Below are 26,661 nucleotides of genomic sequence, written 5' to 3' on the forward strand. Positions count from 1 at the left end.
TTTCAGGCAAAGAATATCCAATCTGAGACTCTTTTTGAATCAAAATTTCCATAGCAAGTGTAAAATCATCTTAAATAGGGAATTCCATTTTCTTTACAGAGGATACTTCAGTGAGATTGGCTAAAAACAATTTTTTTTGAAGAGAGAATGCATTAAGAATGAAAAATTTAAGTTTGTGAAATATTATGAAAGCTAAATGTGATGTGCTGAAAAAACATAACAGCAGGTTTTACTGTAAAATCTGTATCTCAGCTATATCAGAAAATAATATTCAAGGGAATATATTAATTCTTTCCATGTGTGCATTTCTGTTGATCTAGTTCATTGTCTAATCCGCTGAATTTACCAAATAAATATTTATTGGATAGATGGAATCATGATATATTTATGTTATAGTAAAAGTAACATTATTTATATTTTATTTATAATATGCCAATAAAGAAAATGCAGTAGTTCCCCATGTAATGTGTTTATGAACATATTTCTGAGGCTCAGTTGACTGACAAACCACTAAAAGAAAGTGCATTCTATATCTGTTTTCTATAACAAGTAGAAATTTTAGAGAATATGAGTTGTGAAGCTTTCAAATGAGCCTTTGCGAGTGTGTGTAAATTGCTGTTTAGTTTGTTAGCAGTTGAGTTTGCAATTACCTCCATTCAAATAGAACAATTCTCTAGAAGCCCACAGCAGCCTTTTGGATGTATACCTTTTCTCTTTCTTCCAATCTTGCCTTTTGTAATTGAAATCACAAGCAAAATCAGAATGGCATCAGCTTACCTGGCTCAGGGATATCAGATCAAGTCAGGGCAGCAGTGTGTGTTCCTCTTGTACCAGTAGCAGGACTCACCTGAAAAGTTAGGGTGGAGAAGAATGGCCATGAACTAGGAGAGTTGCCTAGAGCTGCCACCTTCCTCTTGAGCCATCACTGAACTGGGCATTGACATCCAGGAGTAAGTGTTCATGTGCAAGAAGCACAGGGAGGTCACACAGACAAACAAGAATGAAGCAAAGACATGGTCCCCTAAAGGGGCTGTGTCATTCTTCTTTCCTCTACCGCTACTCCCAAGTGTTTTCTCCATACTGTAGTTCTGATGTGTGTCTCATGGCAAATACAAACATAGCACTGGTATTTCTTATCTTGTCTTGCTATTAGGAAATGAGAAAACATAATCCACATATATTGGGCACTTATGAGTGACAGGTAACTTTACTTGCTTTCCAACTTAATGGATTTCAGATGGGAAAGAGTATGAGAAAGTTAAGCAACTTTTCCTGAACTACCACCTGGTAGGACTGGGTTCATAACCCTTGATTGTCTTCCACTGTGTTTCTTCATGGTGACCCTCATCAGAGAGAAAATTCTGACGTACGGGATGAAAAGGGCTGCTTACTGAGAAGAATCATTCTGTTTGAAGATTTGCTTTCTTGTTTCCACACACCCCTTTTGTTTACAAGCTGACACAAATAGACACTCATATGCACATCCTCATATGTGAGCTCACAGCCTCTCCCATTTCAAAAACCAAAGCTCCCCACTTTCTTATACATGTTAAGACATATGAAAATAACTTATGTGTGATGCCAAGGTCAGAGAGGTCAGACTAAATCTGAACACGGGCATTTGAGTCTGTCAAATGAGTCAGTCAAATGAGTATGTTGAGGGATTTGGACTGATGGTTGTCAATATCACTATGCACAGAAGATGTCTGTTTGCTACACCAAAATTTTCCAACACATTAAACCATTAGTTTGAAGAGTGACTAATATCCTAGATCCATTGGTCTTTGTAAGAAGTTTCTTGCTGCAGGATCAGATGAGTTTTGTTGAACATTCTTTAGTCTCCTCTTTCCTTCTCTTTCCCTGTCCACCCACTGTCTACTCCGTGCTTCCTCAGCATCTCCGTGAGAGGTGGTATTCTCTCCTTGCCCATTGGTACTGTCCACGCTGGCAACCACTTCGGCATCATCCACCTTCCCCACTGGAGTGAGAATTCCATGCAGACCTCTTTTCTCACACATGTGTAATCTATCTTCAAGTCACTGTTCCCGAGTATAATGACTGGTACAAATGAGACATTCAATAAGTACTTGTTGAATGAATTCAGGGTAAGATGAATAGAAAAGCACATTCATTTATTTTGCTGCATGTTTGACTTCATTGAAACATTTGGATTTTTATCTTGAATTTCATTTATTCATAGTGCTTCTCTCTCTTCCCCAGTCAATATTGAGTGACTGTCCTTTAATGCCTCAGGCATTGCTCTAGGTGCCAGAAGGTGTGAGACTTGGTCCCTTCTCCCCTGGGACATCCAGAGTGAGCTGTACCTATCAAGTTGGTTCTGAGACAGTCTACCATGCTTGATGAATCACCACCGCTGTGAGTGGAGCCTTGAAGTGGCCCTTAGTGGGAGGATGCAGAGGAGGAAGACATTTTCCTCATTCTTGAGGCTCTCACAGCTCAGAAGGAAGCGAACAAATAAATGCATGAAATACATAATAATAAATGTATGCCTCGCAAAAGAAAACAGTGAGAAACAGTAGGAATGGCTGGGGATTTTTGTAGAGGTAAAACAATAGTTGTTCTTTTATATGGAATCCCCTGTGTTTTCTCAGCTAATATACAATTTATTTAACAAATATTTTTTTCTGTACTTCTGTATGTTCAGCGCTGTGCAAAGGCTGGGCACATACCAATAAACAAGAAATGCGTGAGACCTGCTTACACAGAAGGCACAAGATAAGGCACAAGTGTCTGCCTCATGGGTGAGAGTGAAAGTGCATGGAATGAGCAGAAGTGAGACTGACAGGAAGTAGAGTCAGGGCCAGTAGGAAAGAGAGAGAGAGACCAAATCTAAGAGCTTCTGGTCAGTCCCCTGCTCCTGGCTCCACGGATTCCAAATGTGGCAGCTGTAACTTAAGGAATTTTAACTTTCTCCCTTAGAAATTTTTACAAGGAAAGCTCTATATTTTTGAGGTGACTGAATGTGAGGGTCTCGGTCTGTTTTGCACTGCTGTTACGACACCACAGACTACATAGCTTATAAACAAGTAGAAATGTACTCCTCCCGGTTTTGGAGATTGGGAAGCCCAAGATCAAGGCACCAGCGGGTTTGGTTGTCTGGCAAGAGCAGTCTTCTCCAGAGTGGGAGAACCAAGCATCCTCACAAGGCAGAATATAGCAGAGCAAAAGAGCACATGAGGTATAAAACCTCTTCTAAAAGGGCCCTAATTCCATCCAGGAGGGAGGAGCCCCATGGCCTAATCATCTTATAAGGGTACCCCTCATAATACTACTACTCTGGCAATGCCTAGTTTCTGGAGTGGACACTTTCAAACCACAGCATGTTTCTGGTAGAAGGTTGGTGAATGTCTAACTCCAGCAATCTAGGAGACTGGGAAGAGGAAGCTTACTTCTAGGTAACTTGCTTAATTCTGATTTCCATTTAATATTGGGGTTTAACGCCTCCATTTCTACCATCATGTCCTATAACTCTTAAAAATTTGTTTTCACTTTTACTACGGTTGGAAGCATCAGATCTTGTGTTCATTTTGTGCAAATTTGATACTTACTACATGCTGAGCAGTGTCCTGGATCTGAGTAATTCATCAGTCCCAAACTATTTTCCCTGTGTAAGCATCAATGATCTTAGCCTAACTTCATGAGTCTATTTCAAGGTATTTCTGAAAGAATCTTCAGAGGCTGTTTTTTTTTTTTTTTTTTTAAGACTCATATTGCCTGTTTTGTGATTTAGTTTTAATTACTAAAGGGAATATAGAGCTCAGATGAATATCATAAAAACACTAGAATTAAGACAATTGGAGAATTCCAAAAGCATTGCCTCTGGGACAGTCCTAAATCACACTCGACTTTATCAGGCTTTACAAGGAAGACAAAAAAGGCTCAAAGGACTATCACCCTATACCATCATACCATCGCAAAAAGAAATGTCTTCTTTTAAATGTTGACTGAATGCTTAATGAGGCTAGTGACAAGACTAGTCACTTTCACATGCATTATTTCATTCAATGGTTCCAATAACCTTGTGAAATAGATCTCATTAGTATTCCAATTTTATAGATAAGGAAATTGGGGCTCTGAGGAACCAAGGAAGTCTTGCAAAACTGTGCACTTAGTAAGTGGAGTGGAGAAGACAAATCCAGGCTTTGTGTTCATTTCATGAATATTTATTTGATACTTAACTATGTGCCAGGCAGTGTCCTAGACCCAAGGAATTTTTCAGTCCCAAACCGTTGACTCTGCATAGCATCAATAATCTTGCTTTTATGAGTCTATTTCAAGGTGTTTTTGAAAGAATATTTTGACTCTGGTTTTTGCTTTTGGTGTGGCCCCTCTGTATCTTTCCTGTGGTAGAAATCTCTTTACAAAACATTCTTATTAAGACTTAGAACTGTTTCTTCTTGACTCTGAGAAACTATCCTCTGTCTGGAGACCAAAGGAGGGGTGAATTTGTCTTGGATTTTGCCTTCTAACAACCTCTGGGGTTTATTGAAGGGTTGCCATTTTTCGTCCCGCTATACTGAAAATATGCTAGGGTCCCCCTTTTCCTCTTGGCCACCTGCTTTCCTGGCTTCCAATTCCCACAAAGATGACAGACTACATGCTTCTTATTCTGGCCATACCCAAGGCCATAGAGGAACATTTTATTGACATTCTTCAGTAATCTTTTCCTAAACAGTGTTTTCTGTATCTGTTCCAAAGTCTTTAAGCTATTTTTCCTTTTTGTATATGTGTGTGTGTGTTGGGGGGAGGGGAAGAGAATGTATTTCTTTTATTATTTGTTATGTTATTATGTTATCATACTGCATTTATTATAACACACATGTATTAAATATTAGAATTATATTTTAATTATTTAGAACCAATGCTCAGTGTCCTTGCTAGTTGGTTTTAGTAATTAAAGAATAAAGAACCAAGGGCCAATCACAAGCAGCTTCTGAATTTGAAAGGTGTCCAAATGATAGCCCAGGAACCCAAGGAGCTCAAACCAGGTTAGCATAGTCCATCTTCTATGGCTTATGTATAGGGTACCCAAAGTCAAGGGATTGGATTAGTCATGGGTATAGAATTTGAAAACTTAAGGGAACATTTGAAATCCAGACCCTACATTGTAGAGAAGGAGTATATTCTAGAAAGGTCATGATCTGCCCAAAGTCAAACAGGGAGTCAGGACAAGAGCAAAACCAGCCATTCTCAAGCTTATATCTGTGGATAAAAATTAGATTAACCCCTTGGGAGACAAATGGCTTGCAAGTATATGCCAGCGCAGGGCTGCCTTCACTCTGCTGGTTGCTCCCTTGCTGTGGAGATGTGCAGTTTGATGCAATCCCATCTATTTGCTTTTGTTGTTATACTTTTGGTGTAATAATCCAAAAAATCATTGCCAAGGCCAACATCAGGAAGCTTTTGTCCTATTTTCTTACAGTAATTTTACAGTTTTGAGTCTTACATTTAAGTCTCTACTATGTTTGAGTTGCTCTTTGTGTACAGTTTAAGGTTCAATTTTATTCGTCTGCATGTGGATATGAAATTTTTCCAGCACCATTTACTGAGGAAACCATTTTTCTGACTCTTTTTTTCATGTCACTCTTGTTGAAGATAAGTTAACAAGAATGCACGGATTCCTGGGCTTTCTATACTGTCCCATTGGTCTCTATGGCTATACATTTAAGCAACAGCACTATACAGTTTTGGTCATGATAGCTTTGTCATGTGTTTTGGAGTCAGGAAATACAATATCTGCAGCTGGATTCTACTTGCTCAATATTGCTTTGGCCATAAGGGATAGTATTTTGTGGTTCTTTATGAATTTTGAAAAAAAAAATTCTATTTCTGTAAATAATGCCATTGGGATTTTGATAGTGATTACATTGAATCTGGAGGTCACTTTACATGGTATGGACATTTTAGCAAGGTGAAGTCATCCAATCCAGTTATCCTTCATTTGCTAAGATGATAGATCTCAAGTATTCTCATCACAAAAAAAGATAGAAGGAAGAAAGGAAGAGAGGGAGAGAGAGAGAGAGAAAGAGAGAGAGAGAGAGAGGGAGGGAGGGAGGGAGGGAGGAAGAAGGGAAAAAAGAATGGAAGAAGGGGAGGGAGAAAAGCAGAAAGGAAAAAGGGAAAGAAGACAATGGTAACTTCCATAGGTGAGGGATATGTTAATTAGCTTGACTGTGGTGATCATTTCACAGTGTACACTTGTATAAAGACATTGAGTTATGCACCTTAAATATGTACAATTCCTATTCCTTCAGTATATCTCAATAAAACTGGGGGAAAAAAAGAAATCATGCACAAAGCAGCTTCTTGTGTTACAATTCCAAAGAATCTGATTCAGATCAGGGGTGTGACTCAGGAATCTTAGTGATTTATAAGCCACCTGGGAGATGTGGCTGCTGGTGGTCCTGGGACTACTTTAAGAAACACTCATCTGGAATCTGGGCCTCATGACTCTCCATCCTGTTTCTTCCCAAAGGACAATGCTGCCTCCCTACATTCAACACATTCCAAACAATACATTAGACTCTTTGTGATTCACTTTAGTGCTCTTATTTCCTAACTCAACAGTTGATTACTGATTAGGTCATTTCATTGAGTAATTTTCTTTCACTATGGTGTGCCAGCAGCTAGAGCTACAAAGATTGAAACATAGCCTCACCCCCAAGGAACTCTACAACAGTGACAGTGGTAACCACTGTTTGTGGGCATTTTATTTACATGCTTTACACACTTTATCTCATTCAATATCTTATTCCCTGACTTTCAGTAATTCTGCACATAATGAGAACATAGTTTGGGAGTTTTCTCATATACAGAGAAATATCCATATTCTCTGCAACTCATTCTTCACACTTAATATGTCTTAGAAGTATTTTGTTGCCAGTTTTTCTTTCTGGATGGCTAGTCTTTGTAATGAGTACAGAGTATCCCCCAGTATTGATGTACTCTCGTTTATTTGACCATTGTTGTATTAGTGAAGAGTAAATTGTTTCTATTTCCTCCTCTTACAAAAAATAGTGCCCTCATGAGTTATATTATATTATTATGAGTTATACTATCAGACTCATTTTGCAGATGAGGAGATAGAGAAAAATTAATTGCCTTGTCCAAGGTCTTCCAATGGCAGAAGTAGGACTCCAGTGGAGTCCCATCTGTCTCAAAGACAAAAAAAGTTCCTTTCTTCTCACTATGCTATTCTAATAATTGCAACAGGGGAAGTGCTGGACGAGGTGGGGATGACTGGTTTACCCCCAAACCTGGCTCTGGATAGGACCTTGGGGTCACCTGAGAAAGTGACAGTTGAACAGAATCTAGGAGTCTTTTGAGAGGGAGGGTAGTGCTGTAGAAAGAAGGTGTTGGCTTATTGCAAGCCAGTCAATCACACTTACTGGGCACCTACTAGAAGAATCGTACAGTACGTTCTTGGAAGATTCCTGGAAAGAAGACATGGTATTTGCACATGAGGACTTCACAACATGTACGTGTGTGTGTTCATATGTCTATCTCAAAAATACTAGAGTATTAAGCTAGTGATCACAGTATAAATAAATACCTACCTTATTTGGCAGCCTAAGAGAGCCTGGAAATGAGTGGGCGATGGGGTCCTGTCTATGTGGCAAGCAAAGAATTTTGCCCTCTTAATAGCTCAGTCTCTTCCTCTTAAATGAAGAAAGTAATATCTAGTCCCTGCCCACTTGACAGGATGTTGCAAGGCTTGGTTAATTTCTGTAAATGTTTTGAGCTCCTCCGAGGTGTGTGTTCTGTAAATAGGAGGTATTAATAGCAGCTGACAGAACAGAAACAAAACTGAATTGAGCTGCAGTCATTTTCTGGGAAAGAAATACAAACATCCATAAAGCACGAAGCCCAAACCGGAGCCATCACATTGGCCCTTCTATAAAAGGCAGCCTGGGTCTCATACAGGACATGGTGACAGCTCAGTCCCTAATCTCGAGTGGGAAAATTCAGGAGACTAGCTGGATTTTCTAACATTTAATTTCCCCGCTGATTACTATGATTAAGAGCCCATCTGGCACAGCCCATTTGTGAGTCTGCGTGTGCAGGGAAGTGGGAACCTAGTAAAGGCAGAGATCTATTAGGAAGAAAAAGAAAATGCACAACGGAGACCGTGGTGCCATTTTGGAGCCCTCTGCTAAGATGTTTAAATAGGAATGTTGTCGTATTAGCATTAGTGAGGCCAGTTGGCCATATGCTGTAAGAAAGGCAGTTAGTGTTTCTCTTTCTCGGGGCTTTCATGTTAGTGAGGATCTGGTGATGCCTTTGTCTGCCATGGATCTAGAGGGGCTGTGAACTACTGAGAGGAAAATTCAGCTCTGGTTGCAGCAGCAGCATAGCAACATCTCTACCTGCAAACTCTGTCATGATGAGCAATTGCTGGAAAGAAAGACACACAATTGTACTCCTGCTCATGGATGGCGGTGGTAATTTAGCCTGGGGGTGCCCTAAATCTTGTGATCCACTTGCTTTTATCCCCTACAAAGAAACTCTGAGCCAGGGGTGGAGGAAGCTATACGTTAGCTCTCGTATCTTCATGGTTCTCAGTATAACAGCAGCTCCCAAATTCACCCACAGGCGGTCCGATCTCATAATCACTAATAGGACTTACAGATGTGCAGAAACTAAGGTTATGATGCTCAACTGAACTCCCGGATGGAGTTTCTCATAATTTTCTGTTACTCAGGGGATCTTACATAAACCTGTTCCAGACAGAGTTTTTATTGTACTTCATTTCTAATCTCTAACTAGGCTTCCCCTTGGAGGTCTAGCCTCTAAGTCTCCTTGCAAATTCCTCCTGTGGAGGTAGAGAGGCTCCTGTCTCCTGTGGTCACCACTTCTGCTAAGGGCTGCAGGTTCACAAGGAAAACTCATCAGCGGCTTGATCTTAATCCCTGGCTGCATGCACACAGGTCACTGAAAAACATCTGGCAGCCCTGACCCTCCATGTCCATTTACCAAATGCATTGAAAGTGGGGCGGAGCTGGAGAATGCATTTGTTGTCCTCCCTGGTGACAGAGGGGTGGACTAGGTGATAGTCTAACTTGAGCAAAACTTGTGACTCTTATCTGTTTTGCTCAGTTATAACAGGACTGGTGACCTCTATTCCCTGACGGCATGGTGTCCACCTTTACAACACCACAGTGCTGACTTTCTTAGGGCCCAGCCTAGCAAAGTGTCCCCTGACTCATCCTGGAAACATGGAAATAAGGTTGGATACTCCACACAGGTTGGAATCAGTACCTAATTGTCCATTGGAGAGCCCACCATGTCTCATTTGGAAGCGTCCTTCATATGAGTGAAAGACTGCCGTGGTCCTCTTAGCACATGTGTGCTTTAGCACAGAGTTTTATACCTCTCTGTGCCTGAAGAGGAACTTTTCCTTGGATTACTTTCACCACAGCCAGAAGTTTGGCCTCCTGCTAGGACCGCAATCCATAGTGAACCCATGAATGTACAGTGAGACCTCATTTATTGGGGTTTTCTCAGGGACTAAGGTCCTCTGGTCCCTCTGTCTGCGATAGAGTATCCTAAATAAAAGCAAGTTTGCTGATTTTATGTGCTGCCCAGCCATAGTGGTCTAGTGTCCTAGCAAGAGGAAGCCTGGCAGTATCAATGATGTAAAGTGGGAAGCATCCATAGCTGATTACAGTGTCCTCTCCTTGCTCCTGCCTCTTCCCACCCATTACCAGGAGCCTTCTAAGCTTCTCAGGAGACATGGATGCGTGGATCTGGTCCAGCTGCATTGCTCTGGGAGAGGTATTTGTTGTAGAATATATTGTCTTACATAGATTTTAAAGAGAACCAGAGAGAGCTAGGATTAATGGATTTGGAGGTTCCAGCTATACAGAAATTTCTTGTTTTCATGATATTTTTGCTTTCAAAAGAAACTTAGCTGTCAGTAGGCACACTTCTCCCAGAGATGGGGAACAGGGGTTATGAATTGTTTTGCTAGTTTTCTATTCTTTGCTCCGACAACATACAGTATACTCAAAAGTTCATGTGAATAACATTTGTAAGACTTTCTTCATGGAAGATAAAAATCAACCTGAACTTCTTTATGAGGTAGGATTTCTAGAGATGATATGATAATAAAAATAATTTTGAGACATCCAGAAATGTATCACATTAGAGGCTGCTTAATAGCTTATCCCCATTGTCATTAGAAAGACAAAGTCGGTGATAAAAGAAAAATTTAGGATCTAGAATTAAAGTCATCATACTACAGTGATACATGCCTACCCATGTTTATAGCAGCACAATTCACAATAGCCAAACTATGAAACCAGATTAGGTGTCCATAAATAGACGAATGAATAAAGAAAATGTGGTACATATATACTATGGGGTTTTATTTAGCTAAAGAAAAATGAAATTATGTCATTTGCAGGAAAATGAATGAAAATTGAGACCATTATTTTAAGCAAAATAAGTCAAACTCAGAAGGTCAAGGGTTGTATTTTTTTCTCTCACATGTGGAAACAAGAAGAGAGAGAGGAAAAAGAAAGAGGGTGTCAGGGATCTTGTGACATCAAAGGGAGACCAGCAGAGGAAAAGGACCAGGAGACGGGCGGAGAGGAGGAAAGGGGAAGTGCAGGCCAAATTATATTGATGTGTTATGTACATGTATGAATTTGTAACAACAAATCCCATCATTATGTACAACTAGAATGTACCAATAAAAATGGGAAAAGAAAAAAATCTATTTAGGATCTGTGAGGAATGGCAAATACTTGGTAATACATGCCCTTGTCAATCTTCTTTCCCTACGGCAGGAATAACTTACTAAGTGTTCATAAAACTCCTTCTATTGAGATCAGACACAATTTCGGAATCCTTCTGGCTTGATATTCCAGGCACTCTGTATTAATATGTCAGAGCTGGCATAAGTGACTTAATTTGAAAAAAAAAATTAAAAAAGGTAGCATCAGAGTTCTTCATGGCATAATTAAAATGTTTCGTGAAGAAGTTTTTTACTCTCTGTGTGTTTTTCCCAGCCATTTTTGTTTACAAATCATGTAGATGGGATTCAAGACTTGACTTTCCATATACCCCACCCATTCTTGTCTCCTACACTAAAAAGACCACACCATAATAAATGGGAAATATGATCCTGCCCTTATGAGCCATCCATGAGGTGATGTCTGGTTTATACTAAATGTCAGAAATAAATAATTTATATGAAATGAATAGACAGAGGTGATATTAGGGATTAATTCTACCCAAAATACCATCTTAACCACTTGAATGCCCCCAACGAACTCTAGTAATTTTAAAATTATCTGTTGATAACCACTTGACTTATGGACATATAGCAAACAAGTAAAAATATTACATAGGACACTTTGAACTTGATACCCTTTCTTCAGATCTTGAATTTGCTCTCTCCTCAGTCCTGTAGAAGTTCAGACAGCACTAAGAATTGATATATGGATTCCAGTCTGAGTCTAGATAGGCTAACCCACTTTGCAGAGTTGTGACACTCTGATTTGTTATCTTTCACTCATTATCAGAATTATACAAATGAACAATTGGATTGACTTGACAAGAATATACTGCTGGAGACTGATCTCAACTTTAATTGATCTCTGCCGCAGTCTGGCTGGGCACACAATCACGAGCCACCACACAGCTTGTAGATTCAAACAGCAACTCTTTATTCCCGAACTCACACCAGCCGTATACAAACACGTTCTGGGGAAATCCACGTTCTCTGCCCAAATCCACGTTCTCTGCCCAAAATCCTCCACTGGGCTTCTGTCTCCCAAGATATACTCTGAATCCCGTGAGAACTCAAGGGGAACTCAGGCAGCAGGATACGCCCTATTCCCAGCAGGAATAATCTTAAACCTTAAACCTGGAACCTAAACTGGGAACGCCCTAAACCCGATTATGTTAAACCGGGAACACCCTAATCCGCCCTGGTCCTTGAGCAAGGTCAACTACATTCAATGTCACTGCAAAATGTCAGCAACATGGGGTACGCTGGCAAGGAAATTGTCATACCTACTTGGCTAATGGCTCCCAGCAGATCTCTGACACAACTCCTCAGGGTACCTATATGATGGTTTAGTTGGTGGAATGACCTACAATGGCAGCTGCTGTAGTACTGGTGGCTGGTATAACCTAGGGTTACAAGTGATACAACATGGTTGAATGACAAGTGAGGCAGAGTGGGAGAAGGGGCACCTCCAAATTCCTTTGGCCAGACCTAGGACCCTTTCACTAGCTTAGGGAGGTGAGAGGAATCTGAACTTCGATGCTGCCATTACAATAATAGCTGAGATTTGGAAAGACACTGATCATTGCTCTATACCAACTCTGCACAACACGGAGTGAAAATACCCACTGGATTTAGGATACAATTGGTGAATGATATGTAAGGCATTTTATAATCTGAAGTTTTAGCTCATAAAGGATGGAGAGGTAGAACATTCTGGATCTTACTATGCATACAGAGCGTAAGACTGAATCTCGGGGTGGAATAAAGCAAAGTCAGTTTATAGGATGTATAAAAGGTGTGGTCTTTGACCTCAAAGCTAGAGGTGAGAAATTTAGATGACAAGCATACAGGCCTGTTTATAAGTCTGCACATACATACAAATATTTACTTCTACCATGTTGAAAATAAAAGGGATGGTATTTTATTCTTTGAGACATATCTGGGCGGCATTTTAGTTTGCCAGTCACTGTTAATATGGCTAATTTTCTTTCCACATCTTAAAGAACAGGCTTCCTTAAAGATTTTTCAATATAATGTGAAAACTATATTTTAAAATCTGGAATGCATCTGAATGAATTCACCCTTCATGCCTCTGATGCATCTTCCTTATAGCTAGCTAGCCTTGCTGTGTCGATTGCTTGATTACTAATATCATTCCTTTTTTTCCACAAAGGATTTTTAGGATTGGAGGGAGGGCAGGTGTTGGTATAATAAAAGGTATTTCATATGATTTCTGTGCTTTGGAGAACTTGAGGAAATCAACCTGTAAGGAAAAGCATTTGGGGGGCAATCTAGATGGAAAGGGGAACTCCATTTTAGCACTAGTGGTTACACTGATCCTGTAAATTAATTCTTCCTCTCAAGATGTTATAGGATCATGCAGTGTCCTAACAAATATGTCTTCATATTAGGGTGAGACAATCCTTCAACCCCACCAGACAGGACATATTGGCCAACTGGAAACTAGGCAGAGTTCAGGCTATTGCAGTTTTTGGGACAAATAAAAAAATGCAAGTGTCCCTCCCCATTCCCCACACTGTCAGGCCCTGTCACCTGTTGGGTAGGTCCACCCTGCTCATCTCTGGTCAGGTTCCTTTTTCATTTTGGTGGAGTCCTGATGGCTCTAAGGATATGCTCTGAGGGAAAAGGTCATAAAGAACTCCAAGGATCCCTCCTTCCCTAAAATCAAGGTCTCAGTTTCATGGAGCCCCATGTGCAAAGGGTGTGTGAGAAGAGGTAGTTGCAGGACTCTGTGAATGGCAGGAGCAAAGCCTCCATTTTGCTAGTTTAAGAGCTGCCTGGCGGCCTTATTTCAACTGAGGCAGCACAGCTTGCTTTAGCCTTGAAGTGTGAAAACCAAATAAAGGTTGGCAGAGCGAAGAGATGGAAGCGGCAGGCCTTCTTGGAGCATGAAGAAACACACCGCAGAAACTTCTCCTATTCCTTTATCAGTAGGCTGTGCCGTGGCCACCCCTCCAAGAATGGCAGCCTCATTAGTGGGTTTAGTGGGGTTGCCCCTCAGTGGAGCTTTTCTGTTATGTCTGGTGGACAAATGTTCTGAACTTCCCTAATTTTGGAAGGGATGGCGCAGATGCCTACCCTTCAACTACTTTGGTTTCTGTTTGACTAATCTCACCATCATGGTGAGGCAGAGCCACTCTCATGCACTTGTACATGTACATGCAAATTCACGTACATGCAAACACACATGCACGCAGGAAAACACACCCAGCACACACAAATGTGCATGAGTGTAAATGCACAAACATACATACATATTGTGAATACATATAAAAGGACACACCTGTACACAGACATGCACAGAACCACATTCAAACACATAGGCACACATGAACACACATAAACACACAGAAATTCCCACAAACACATACAAATACATACACAGATAAAACTTTGGCACACGTGGTTTATCCTAGCACCCTGAACAATGATTTGGGCTTTTTGTTGTCTACTTTCTCGCTGTTCTGGGGAAAATTGTAGAAATTCTAATACAGGAGGCTGAGAAAAGAAAATATTGGCTTCTACAGTACAAACATCTCTGTGTGGAAAGAAAATGTTAATTTCCCCCTAAGTCAAATGTTGACATGCATCAGCTGCTACTGAAGATGTATCACTGTGGGAGAAGTTCTCTGCTCCCCAGAATGGAGAGCAGTCGGGACTCTCTCCTCTGAAATCCTCTCTGGCTTAGAATTCAAACAGGTTTGAGTTCGAGGTTTTAGGTGTTGCCCCAGTTTGTTTTCAAAGAGCTGATCTCAGGGACACCCTCCTGAGCAGGGGAAAAGGGGGCAGACTTCCACTTTGTGATATGCACTGCTTTCTACAGAAACCTGGGCGCCTCCACCGTCATGTGTAGCTATTTGGGCTCTGCTTACGTCTGCCAGGGGACACAATTTTAGCAGGACATGTGGGGCCAGGGTGTCGAGGGGCACGAAGAAAGGACAAGGGATCAAGGGGAAATTTCCAGAGCTAGATGCTTTACCTATCCCTTTGCCCACTAGTCCCAAAATACAGTGTCAATATTCTTCTTTGTTCAACACCTATATTTTAAAAATTCCCAATTAAAATTTTCTTACTCTCTCCCCACAACTAGTGTCTCACACACACACACACACACACACACACACACACACACACACTTTTAACTTGTTAAGTTTGAAAGATGATGATATCTACAACCAGCGAGCTTTGCCAGTCTGCACGGTTAAGGCCAAGATTAATGCAGAAGGTTGGAGCAGCGTTGCCGCAGAGCTGCGTGCTCAGAATACAAGATGGAGCGCAGGGGGAAAGGCCAGGAAATATGTCTGTGCTTGGAGTTTACACAAGTCTCCTTAGCAACTTGTCTGAATTTATTTCTCCCTTAATGTGTGTGGGTTTCTTCCAAATCCTGAGTGAAATGGGAGTCGAGTCTCTAACAGCCCATCTCCCCTCGACTGGGGTGCAATTGTCGCGTTTGGTGAGGGAGGCTTTCACTTCCTTACCAGCCGCCCCCCACCACTGAGGTGGCTCAGATCCTGTGCATTGTGACTTTGTGGACTCTTGGTAGCTTTCCAGAAACCCACATCTCCATGGGGGAATGCTAGAGCCTGTTTTTGATGGCCACAGCTGTGCAGATTTCTGCCGCAGCCTCGCTGCTCCTAGTGCCCGCTCCCATGTGTGGCATATGTGTGAGTGTGCCTGTGTGTACGCCTGTGTGTTATGAAAGAGGGCAGGAACAACGGAGCTCCCTCCTTTTTCTGTCTTGCTTTAGTTCCTTTCTCTCCTCATCCTTCCCTCCTCCCAACACAAAAGGCCCTGTAATTCTAATTAGAAGATGAATATAAAGCTATTAGACAAAAACAGACTTTTAACGATTTATGTCACTGGACTTGCTTCAGGGGGAACCACCCTAAGTACTGCAGTGCTTTTCTCTAAAATTGCTTTACCTTCAAACAGCCCTAGGGGAGCGACGATGCTGCCTCATTGGAGCCAACACAGAATATAAATCTTAATATTTCTCTCTTTTGCCCCCTCCCATTTTAGAGTCAGGGGAAAAAAGAAAAGAAGAAACCTAGCCAAAAAATGTTAAGGTTTGATTTTGGCTCTTTCACAAACAGATGTTGCTTGTCATTCTGCTGTTGTTAAGCAGGCACCAGATTGGACCAAACAGCAGTGGTGTGTGTGTGTGTGTGTGTGTGTGTGTGAGAGAGAGAGAGAGAGAGAGAGAGAGAGAGAGAAAGTCTCTCTCTGTGTGTTTGTATTTGTGTGTGTGTGTGTGTGTGTGAGAGAGAGAGAGAGAGAGAGAGAGAGAAAGTCTCTGTGTGTGTGTGTGTGTGTGTGTGTGTGTGTGTGTTAGGGATGGATGAAGGGGGCTGGCAGGAAAAAAAAAAAAGACCCAAAACAAAAACTTGGACTTTGGGGAAAGTTGAGAGCAAGAGTAGGTGATGTGGGTTAGTACATTTTCTTTCCAAACTTTGATTTGGCAGAGATTGTTTAAAATCATATTCTATCTGATTGTTTCTTGCTGTTCAACACTTGTTTTCATCGAGTGTGGAAATGAGAAGGCCTGGGAGCCCTAGGGGAGCAAAGCTGGACACCTAGGGTGAAATGCAGAGAGAGGGGTTGGCGGCTGTCCTCTCGGGGAATCTGTGCCTGGGCAGAAGGCAAGGGGCTTTCTGCTTCAGCTGAACCTAGTTCTTGGGTTTGACGATGGCTTCCTTTTTGTAAGTCTCATTGTGGAGCTTCCAGGCTCTTCTTTACCTTTCTCAGAACAAGAATCCCATTGTTCTACAGTTACAGGTCTGAGGAAATACTCAATTTATACATTGCGAATCTCTTTCCTTGGGGGATCTAAGTAATCTAATGCTTTATTTCTGTACCCCCACTTTCCAATCTAATTTTGGTATGCTTTCTCAAGGGCAAAACAGCTTTGGATGAAGAGTGTTAAAGTGGGCTGGTGTTAGGAGGCATTCCTGCAGCGTGGAGTTCACTTATATTAAAGAAATGGCAGACATCTGATTTTAAAAATGATATGTCTCCTGTTTCTACGTCCGAATCGGGGTCTAAGCAATTTTTTTTTCATTTTAATCCCCATTCCCCGCTTTATTAACAATATAATCAGAAAGGAAGTTGTAGATTGGCACCATTGCATTTTAAAAAGGAAGAAAAATTGTCTTCATGAGCAGACTTATTCCTTTCCAAAGCGAAAGTATTCTCCCTGAGCCAGCTGTACACGGAGCAACTTGTTACTGGCAAAGTCTCTTTTTCTTTTGTTTCATCAAGTGTGTCCAAAGCAGATTTACCTCCTATTTCTCACTCTTTAATGGTTGATCTCTATTACACATCTGTTGTAAGTGAACATTAACTGGGTTTAGATCTTTCAATTACAAAAAAACAAAAAATCCACTATTCCAATAATCCGAGGGCATCTTTTGTTTGAGACCAATCTCTTACTCTATCATGCTGTTCGTCGTTCATGTCTCTTTTCTTGAGTGGACCTACATATGTTTTCACTTGTCATTTTCCATAAAATATTTATTTTTTTTTAATATGGGAGTGAGTGGTGGGAAGATTATAAATACCAATTTCTAAAATTCCCTTTACTTGAAAGGAACATGAAACCATGGCTTGGCTTCGCCTTCCTGCCCCTCTTCCCTTCTGGTCAGTTTTTTTTTTTTTTTTCCCTCTCTCTGAGTAAAAGAGAATCAATTCAGCCTAAACTAGCTGGCTTTGGTACTGCCTTGCCTCCATGAGAGATGCCCCCACACAGTGATCTGGTACCCCTGTGGCAAGGTCACTCAGAAAAGTATGGTGTGTCAAGATGCATGGCCCTAGTGGATTACCTTGGAGTAGCAATTGCTAGATGAGCCTCTCTTGTTGAGATGATAGGATCTTTCGGCAAAAGACAGGGGCTGCATCTGAAAAACTGCAAAGCCACGGGGGACCAAAAACTAGGTGTCTCTCTGCTTCATGATGTTGGGTGTCAGGATGAATGCCCAAGAGTAGATGGAGCACATTGACCCTTTCCTTCCCTCCCTCCCTCCCTCCCTCCCTTCCTTCCTTCTTTCTCTTTCATATTCCTTTTATCTTACCCTCCTTCCTTTCCTTCCTTCATTGAAAATTGTTCAGTCAAATTGCCCCATCTCTCCAAGACAAAAGAAGTCCACTGAGATTTTCCACAAGACATACATCTTTAAAAAGAGAAGGAGGGGTCAGGGGCAGAAAATCTTCCTGTTGGTGTAGTTCTGCTGACATCACCATGGATTTGGTGTTCAAGTCCACTGCCGGGCAAAACTCAAATAGATTTTCCCCTTTGCAAGCAGCTGCACAGTGAGTGCAGTTCGCCTCCCATTAGTAAAGGAACAATGAGGGAAAGGCGAACTCCACGTCTAAAACATGGCCAATGAAAGACGTTGGAATAGAAGCCAAGAATCCTGCTGCGGTGGGAAAGGGATAGACTCTGAATCCACCACATTCAGATATCTGCTCCTTTTTAACATCCCTATCAACAGAGAGAGATAATGACTCCGGAATCATTTTTGAGTCAAAAAGTTAAGATTGGTGTCGCAAAGATCCTATATCCCACCAGGTAATCACAACCTTGTTCATTGATTATACCTTAACTATTCTTCTTCACTATTGACACCCTGTTTCTTAATCAGGTTTAGCAAGTGAGCAATTTGGCTTGAAATACTGGAATTCGGGAGTATTCTGAGATTTCACATTCCTATTTGATTATATTTCTGGTAAAATTGTTCTCGGGGTCTGCGGTAGCCAGGGAAATTCCAGGAAAAATGTGAAAGTAACTTATTTGCAGAACCTTTTTATTATGCATAGTTTTGGAAAGCAAGTAAACAAAATGCTTCCCAAGGTTTGTCTAGAAATCCTTTGTTTCAGTTTTTGATGTTACTTTTTACTCTTGTTCTGGCATTACTTCCAATTTAAGTTTGCAAAAAGAATTGGGTAACAAGAAAGAAAGGAGGGAAGAAAGAAGAAGACAAAAAGCAACCAGAAAACAAGAATCTTGATGCCCCACCCCCCAGTATTTTAAATGTCTTATTTTTCAGATGCGGGTGAATGATTGGAAGACATTGACTTAGCAAGATGGAAGCAGGTTTAAAAATAAAATTCATAAGAAGTTATCTTTTCCAGGTAAGGGTGTTTTCCTGGAATTTCCCCCAAATCTTTCATTCCCTAAATTATTACAGATTTTTGGGACATACATGAATGGGTTTAATTAGAAAGAACAACTATATTTTAAACATAATTTTAAAAAATAGCAACCAGTTTTATAATTTTCATAGCCAATGAGTGGAGCAGTCACCGCATATTATCCAATGGAGTTCAGAACAGTTTTTAAAATTTATTACATAATAGTACTTTCTTCTTTTGACAATGATTTAGGAAGAACTCATTTGAAATCAGCAGGCACTGTCCTTATACTCTGTGGCTATCTTGGGTATTTGAATTCAAAAGTGTAACGATTAGAGGATTGGCTCTAAAAAGCCTACCAGGTGTTCTGGGTTCTGGAAGAGAGGGCTTATATAAGTTGCAGGATGACAATGTTGATATTGTAACTGTAGTCTGAGTTAGTCCTAAATTGGTAATACTTTATGGCACTTTATGGAACTATGCCAGTACGTTCCCCATGAACAGGGTTTAGGCTTAGCTATTATGATACAGAAAGTTTCCTTTTAGTGTCAACGGAAAGATGTGAACTATTTAAAAACGTTTGATAATATAAATAGATATTTGTTTGGTAAATTATCTTGCCTTGCATTTGCCATTGTCTAAAGGCATTAGCTTATATTTTTTAACTTACGTATTAGTATTACTAAGAGAGCCCCCACAGAATCTTGCTTAATGAGGCAAGCCAAAATTTCCTCTGAAAAGCATCCTTATTTTCCATCTTAACACAAAGAAGGTCTTTGAAGAAGGTATTCTATTACTATTTCAGGAAAAATATCTATCTAAACATACCCTTACTCTACCCTACTAGGTCAGTATATGATTCAGTTTGATCCCTCCTCCTCCTCCNCTCCTCCTCCTCCTCCTCTTCCTTCTTTTTTTTAGTAGCCTGGGTGATTTTTGATTGCTGTTTCATTTTTATTTTTTATTTTTTTAATTTAAAACTTTGGATTGTTCAGAAGCTAACATTAGCAATTACCCTAGCAAAACAGAGTAAATAACTTCTTTTCATCTTATATTTGCTAAAGAGAATGATATAAGATGCCCCCAATTGAAATACAGCATTGGCATCCTTTCTCTGGGCTTAAGAGAAAACCATACAAATTCATGAAGGTGGTTCCATTTTGACAGATCTTAGTCCACTGCTAACAAATAATGCTTTATATTGTTTTAATAAACATGATATAGATTGAGTATCCTTTATCTGAAATGGTTGGGACCAGAAGTATTTCAGATTTTTTAAATTATTTTATGGATTGGGAATATTTGCAGATACTTTGAAATAACTTGGTCAGGGGATCCAAACTTAAACACAAAATTCATTTATGTTTCTTATAGACCTTATTGCATGTACCTGAAGCTAATTTTATACAACATGTTTGGTGCACCTGCTTTTGGACTGAGACCTGTCACTGAGTTCAGATGTGGAGTTTTTATTCTTATGACATTATGTCTGCTCAAAAAGTTTCAGGTTTTGATACATCTAAGATGTTGGATTTTTGGATTAGGGTTATTCAGCATGTAATAACAATTAGTTCTTTTTATTTTGGTAATCTGTTCATATTCCCTTCAGTTTTAAGAAGAGCTCCTGTGTCCCATATATTTTAACAATCCTTAATGTTGTTCAAAGTGTTCATCTTTAAGTGCCCATGGCCCTTTTTTGGTACCTGAGATTGAACCAGGAATGTTGTAACTACTGAGCCACATCAAGAGCGGCTCCCCTTTCTTTCTTTTCTTCTTTTTTTTTTTATTTTGAGACAATGTTTTGCTAAGTTTCTCAGGGCCTTGGTAAATTGCTGAGTCTGGCTTTGAACTCTCAGTCCTCCTTCCTCAGCCTCCCGAGCAGCTGGTATTACAGATTACAATCAAGTACCACTGTGCCCAGCTCTGGCCCTATTCCTCTGTCAGAGAGATCAAAGGAAAATAAGAGTCTCCAGGCTTATTTTTTAAAATATTTTATTTTATAAAGGAAATGAGCATTTTAAAATAAACTAAGTAAAGACATTTCGGGGTTTCTCATGTGGATACTCATTTTCACTTGGCTGTTGTCACTTCTGTGGATCTAAAAGACAAGCCTCACAGAACTACAGATTACAGTTTGGGCAACTTCTGCAGCAACAGCAGGCTCCAGGCAGTTGCACCCAGAGCTCACTAGAGATGACGTAGGCAGACAGCAAGGTATCCCCAGATGGGTGCATCTCAGTCCAGGTCTTCCTACTATTGTTCTTCTATTCTCTTGATTTCACCTTCTAGATGTGTATATAGAACCTGATCTTTTCTCTGAATAATACCCCAATTCACTTTTTATCATTTTTTGTTGTTGTCAGGAGAGCTTTAGTTTATCTCTTACATTCTGGAAAAAGGAGTAAAGTCAATTTGTTAAAGTCAAGGGGATTATTTTGAGAGCCAGGATCCATAATCATAGCTAACAAAATTTGTAAAGGTCTCTTTTTAGGTCATTTCAAAGGATGGAAGTATGAGCTTTTCCCAGCACACAGTGAGGATAATTATTTAGCTTTCCAAACTGTGAGTCTTCGTACTGATGATTAAGACTAGTTCTTCCATAAAACTCATAGGAGGAGTCATTCCTACAAGTTCATTGCCTTGGATGTCCCATTCTGAGATGTAGAACACAGGCCTCCAAGAAAGGATGATACGGAAATGAAACAAATGAAATCCTTTTATGAGAAGGAAACAGATTTATTTCTCATACCCTTGAACAGTGTTGGGGGTAGCAATTATGTAATTTCTTTTATGGTTTGAATTTTACAAAATATACCTAAACATGTCCATTGTTGATATTTGGACCAATAATAGGGGCAAGGATGGGTGGGGGTAGGAATAAAACAACAAACTTTCCCTGAAGATGAGTCTTCCAATTTAATATAATTATTTAATATAATTGCATCCCCTCTAGAATGGTATTCAGAAAATGCTCTTTCAAGTGTGATGGTAGTTTTTACTAGTTTATTCCAGCTGTTTTCCATAATGTAAATAGAAAAGGGAAGTTTCACTATTCTATTCCATGCAATTACAAGTATTTAAAAAAAAAAAAGATCGTGTACTTGGGCCTTCAGGTGTTTTCTATTTACAATTTAAAGAATTTTTCTTTATTATGTTGATTTGCCATATTGACATTACTTTGCCCACATCGTGCATTAAGGACTGAATAAATGAGGATTCCATTTTTTATAAAGTAAAATGACGAGGTTTGCCTAAAACCCACCATATTGTGGAGAGAGTGCAAACCTAGGCAGGTACTTGGGAGAGAATAGGAGATTTTGCCTAACTTTTGCCCTTTTGAGGGCGGGACTAAATCCTTTTCCTTTCTGGCATAAAATAATTGAATGGCCGAACCGTGTTGGACTAATGGTTTTAACATTTTATTTTCAGACATGTCAAACCCCCAAACGAGAGAAGATGCCGAGGCCTGTTGCCACAAACCCGTAGATCCGAACTTGTGGTGATAGTCCACACAAGCTTGTGTCTATAGGTCTGTGTCTGGTAGGCAATTGCACAAGCCATGGGCTTTGCCTGTGTGCCACCACTATCCCTTCAGTCTTATCCTCCCCCCTCCCCTTAGTCTCCTTCAAGAGAGGTACAGATGGAAGGTGGGCCTCAAGAGGAGGAAGGAGACCTTTTGTTCTGAAATGGACAAGGTTAATTAATAGGCTTGCCCTCAGCCCCGCTGACTGCTCTCACCTGGTCTCAGCTGTCAAATTAGGAGGCTGGGTTGCAGGTGAGGCTGCAAGAATTTGAGTGATTCAGACAACTGACTGTCGAGTGATGAGTAAATAGATAAGCGAACAAGGGTTCATTTTGATTCCTGGAAGCCTGACTAATTGTTTGCAAAGCTATTATGCTCTTTTTGGAAAGTGACAGAGACTGGTTTACAGGACCAATCTTACTCTGGTTTGTATTGTTACTTTGTTGCAATTCCTCCCCTCCTATTTTTTTGCCAAGTTTAGTCCAATCAGTCCTTATTTTAATAAAAGAGTTGACCCAGGAGAATGGATAATCTGCTTAACTATTTATACTTCTGTATATACCCAGCAGGATAAGAAGAACTTGTTAGTTAAAAAAAAAAAAAAAAAAAAAAAACGATATGGCCTGTTTAGATCCAAACTCATCTTTGGTCCCAACATTCCCTGGTCAGAGCTGTTTTATAAGTCTTTATCATGATTGAAAGGCTGGAATGAAAATAATTTTATCCCTTTGCCTCTTAAATGTCACCATTGTGCCAGGATTGGAAAGCCAAGCTGACCACAGATCAAAGCAAAACTGGCTATATTTGTATCATTCCAGCAATGTGAGCTGAGGATTCTGTAAACAGAACCCAGGGTGAAAAGTTGATCAGATTTTGGATGCCTCTTAAACTTATACTCCCTTTTGTTTAAGCACAGAAGCATAGTACCAGGAATTCCCTTAAGTTATTTGTTTATTTGTTTGTTTGTTTATGAGTGTGGTGTAGCCTCTTCTAACAAAGCAGAGTCAACCTGTAATAACTGGTGCATTAACATCAGAAAAGAGTTTGAAATTCAAGTGGATACATTGTATCTCCTCTTAAGAGTTGCATTGTTCAGAGAGACCTAGAACTTTCTTCTGTCATGTATTAGGAAGGACAGAATGCAAAGCTCTATAAATACTAGACCAAGAGGGTAGGTTTTTATGCCTTTTTTTTGCGTGGCATAAAGGGGGCTGTCTGTAGGTCTCAGCCCCGAACTTGCCAAGAAGTCATTGCTTTAATATGGAATGATGGCAGATTACACCCAGAAGAGAATGTCCTCATTGGTGTATGTCATGTGTAATTGTTTGCCCAAGGTCTTCATCCACCTAGTAAGCAAACAATCTACTTGGTTGGGTTTACGTGCCTCTTTGAAGTGGTTGGCTTGGAATGAGTAAACTCCAGCAAATGAACCCGGCACCTCCACTGGGTAAACATGTGTTTGATATGGGCAATGTTTCATCTCTGCTCATCATCCCTCTAACCTGCTATAGTTAAGTGTGCTGCCAGTGGGATTAATGGTGAAGTTTATGGATCCAGGGACCCCCAGCTCCCAGCATTATCTGCACAGGAGCAATACAAGGACTGCAGGATGGACTGTAGGTACCTGCAGGATTGTTTCCTTTAAGGAGTTTTTGTAGATCCATTTTCCCAAGAACAAAGATCATGTAGGACACCTACCTTTTCAAAGTTTCTGAAAGGCCTCAAACATTATTTGATTCATCTGGTTAAAAAATATTCTAGTGGAAAGCCCAAAGCCCCTGGACCCTGGCCATAAGAAACAGGATATTAAATATTTTACATGATGATGAAATTCAGTGTTTTTCCCTTCTTCCATGTTCATGAATGAATGGTTCTCTAGATTTTAATTATTCCGTTGGGGCTCCCTCAGAGTGCACTGAATATCCTACTTCAGGAAGCATGCACAAAGTAAAATAATTTCAGGACTTCCCCCCCAAAAGACTCTGAAAATATATTTCATTAGCCAGTTTAGTATGGAGGTTTGGAGAGAAGGGATATAAAGTGAACTCATTTTATAAAAATTCTCAAATCATCACTATTAAAATATATTTATTAACTTTAGATTTATTAAAAAAAATTCTTGTTTTAAGAATTGTAATTGATAAAACAAGTCATTACCAGACACTGGGGAGGGAAAAATGGATATTCAGCTTAGAAAAGGTTTCTTATATTTCAAAATTAACAAATGAGTTTCTTTACATAGGAAGAAAATGACATGGATATGGTAGAATTCACTTTAAATTTTAAATTACTCTGTTTTCTTATTTTTGCAATATTCTTACCAATCATTCCTCAGTATTTGTTAGGTCCTAGGGATCCTTGTCTTCTGACTATGGTTTTTAATTTAATCAGATATTACTTAGCCTCTCCATTTAAGATTTTAAAAGCTCCTTATGCTTGCAGTAGCATTGAAATTTTACAGAGAGGTCAACATGAATGACTCTTTGAAGATTTTCAAATATTTATTGGCATCTAACATGGTGCTTAATAAAGTATGAGTTGGAAAAAGACTATCTTTCCTTTTCGACTACCTTTCCATAATGCTAGGAAACTTATGATGCATTCACTCACATATTCATTTAACCAACCTTTGTGATTGTTTACTTGATGTTAATCACTTTGCTAATGGACAGAGATATAACTCTGGATTCAAAAATACAGATTATTTGGTCAGAGACTCCTTTACCAATTTGTATGTCAGCCATACAGACATGTGTTTTAATGAGTCACATGTCACATGTCCAAATTCCAAATACCTAATCAAATATTAAGTATGTTCCCTAGTGGAGAGTCCTCTTGTTTTCTTAAACCCACACACCTCAGCTTTGTTTGAGATGTATTCGACTCCCTTTGGGGAAGCATTGCTGGTAGTCCTTAAAACCTCAATATTTCATAGACTGAGAGTCTTTTTACACATGTTCAGAGTATCTATGGAAGACATTTTTTTAAAGTTAAAGAATATAAAAGATTCTCTAAACCTAACGATATTTAACTGCTGTTATCCTATAAATACCACTTCTTATTTTATTTTTAACTTTCACTTTTCAATAAGAATTTTATGACATCATTTCATATCATAATTGCATGTTGTTATTACATGCCTACAAATATTTACACTAATTATGTAATGAGCCATAATTGCACTAATACATGATAATGGGCTAAACTCAGTGTAAATAAACAAGGAAATTCACACAATCAAAAGAGCAAGGTATTGAAAACTATTACTCTTCTAGGAGCAATGTCTTTGTATTGTTGACCCCAGAATAAGAAGGTACATGGAGAAAAATCAATTTTTCCGTTTCCAGGTATTTAAAAGCTGTCTAAGCTGTATGCTTAGACTGATATGCCTCCATCCTAGCGCATCAAAACTGGTCCTCTCTTTGTGGTATCTTACTAACTGTTGCCTGACTTTCTCCTGCCTTGTTTTCCATTCATATTTATGTCCTGAATGTTTATAGAATCAGGCAAATTGTCAATGCAGAGTAAATGAAAGACGTTCAAATAAAAAGGAAAGAAAATAAATTGTATTTTATTTTAGTGTCCTAGTGAATTAAATCTTCTATATAAGTCAGCATCTAGAGGCAGAAAACTAAAAATATTTCATGAATTTCGATGTGCAATACAGGATTTAAAGTAAACTGACCGAGACAAATTCATGCATTCTGATATATTCCCCCCTCTGGAATCTTGGTAGCAAATCCACCTCACCAGGAATGATGTTCCAATGTAAATGGAAGGACAAGGGACTGGACATAAAAATTACCTGGCCCTTAACATTAGCTGTATACCAAAGTTTATCCATTCACGCATGCATTCTTTTTATTTGACAAAGTTTTTTTGTTTTTTTTTTGTTTTTTTTTTTTGTTTATTTGTTTTTTAATCTTGTACCATGTGCCAGGTACTAGCCACACACAGTACTGGATTTGCAAAGGTGAATAACATGGCCCCATCTTCACATGGCTCAAGATCTAGTGAACGAGACACACTGAAAAATGGTAACACAATAGATTGAGGGTTAAATTAGAAATATGTACATGAAATTATGAGAATATCACAGGAAGAATTCTTTGAGCTAAGGAATGAAAAATGAATGGAATTTGCTTGATAAAATTAACTTCCCAGTCTTTGAACTCCAACAAAAATAAGATAACTTTAATCCAACAGAGGCAACACCCCCACCCCCCCCCCC

The 26,661-nt window shown here is 39.6% G+C and overlaps 1 long non-coding RNA gene across 6 annotated transcripts in view; it reads left to right on the forward strand.

Moving 5' to 3' along the window:
• Positions 1–26,661, forward strand: part of LOC125613968 — a 279,644-nt gene that overhangs the window by 186,768 nt on the left and 66,215 nt on the right. For all 6 annotated transcript variants that reach the window (XR_007344604.1, XR_007344603.1, XR_007344601.1 and 3 more), the window contains one exon: positions 18,823–18,907. This is a non-coding gene — a long non-coding RNA (uncharacterized LOC125613968). The remainder of the gene's footprint in view (positions 1–18,822; positions 18,908–26,661) is intronic.

The sequence above is a fragment of the Marmota marmota genome, unplaced genomic scaffold, assembly GCF_001458135.2.
Source record: "Marmota marmota marmota unplaced genomic scaffold, marMar, whole genome shotgun sequence".
NCBI lineage: Eukaryota > Metazoa > Chordata > Mammalia > Rodentia > Sciuridae > Marmota > Marmota marmota.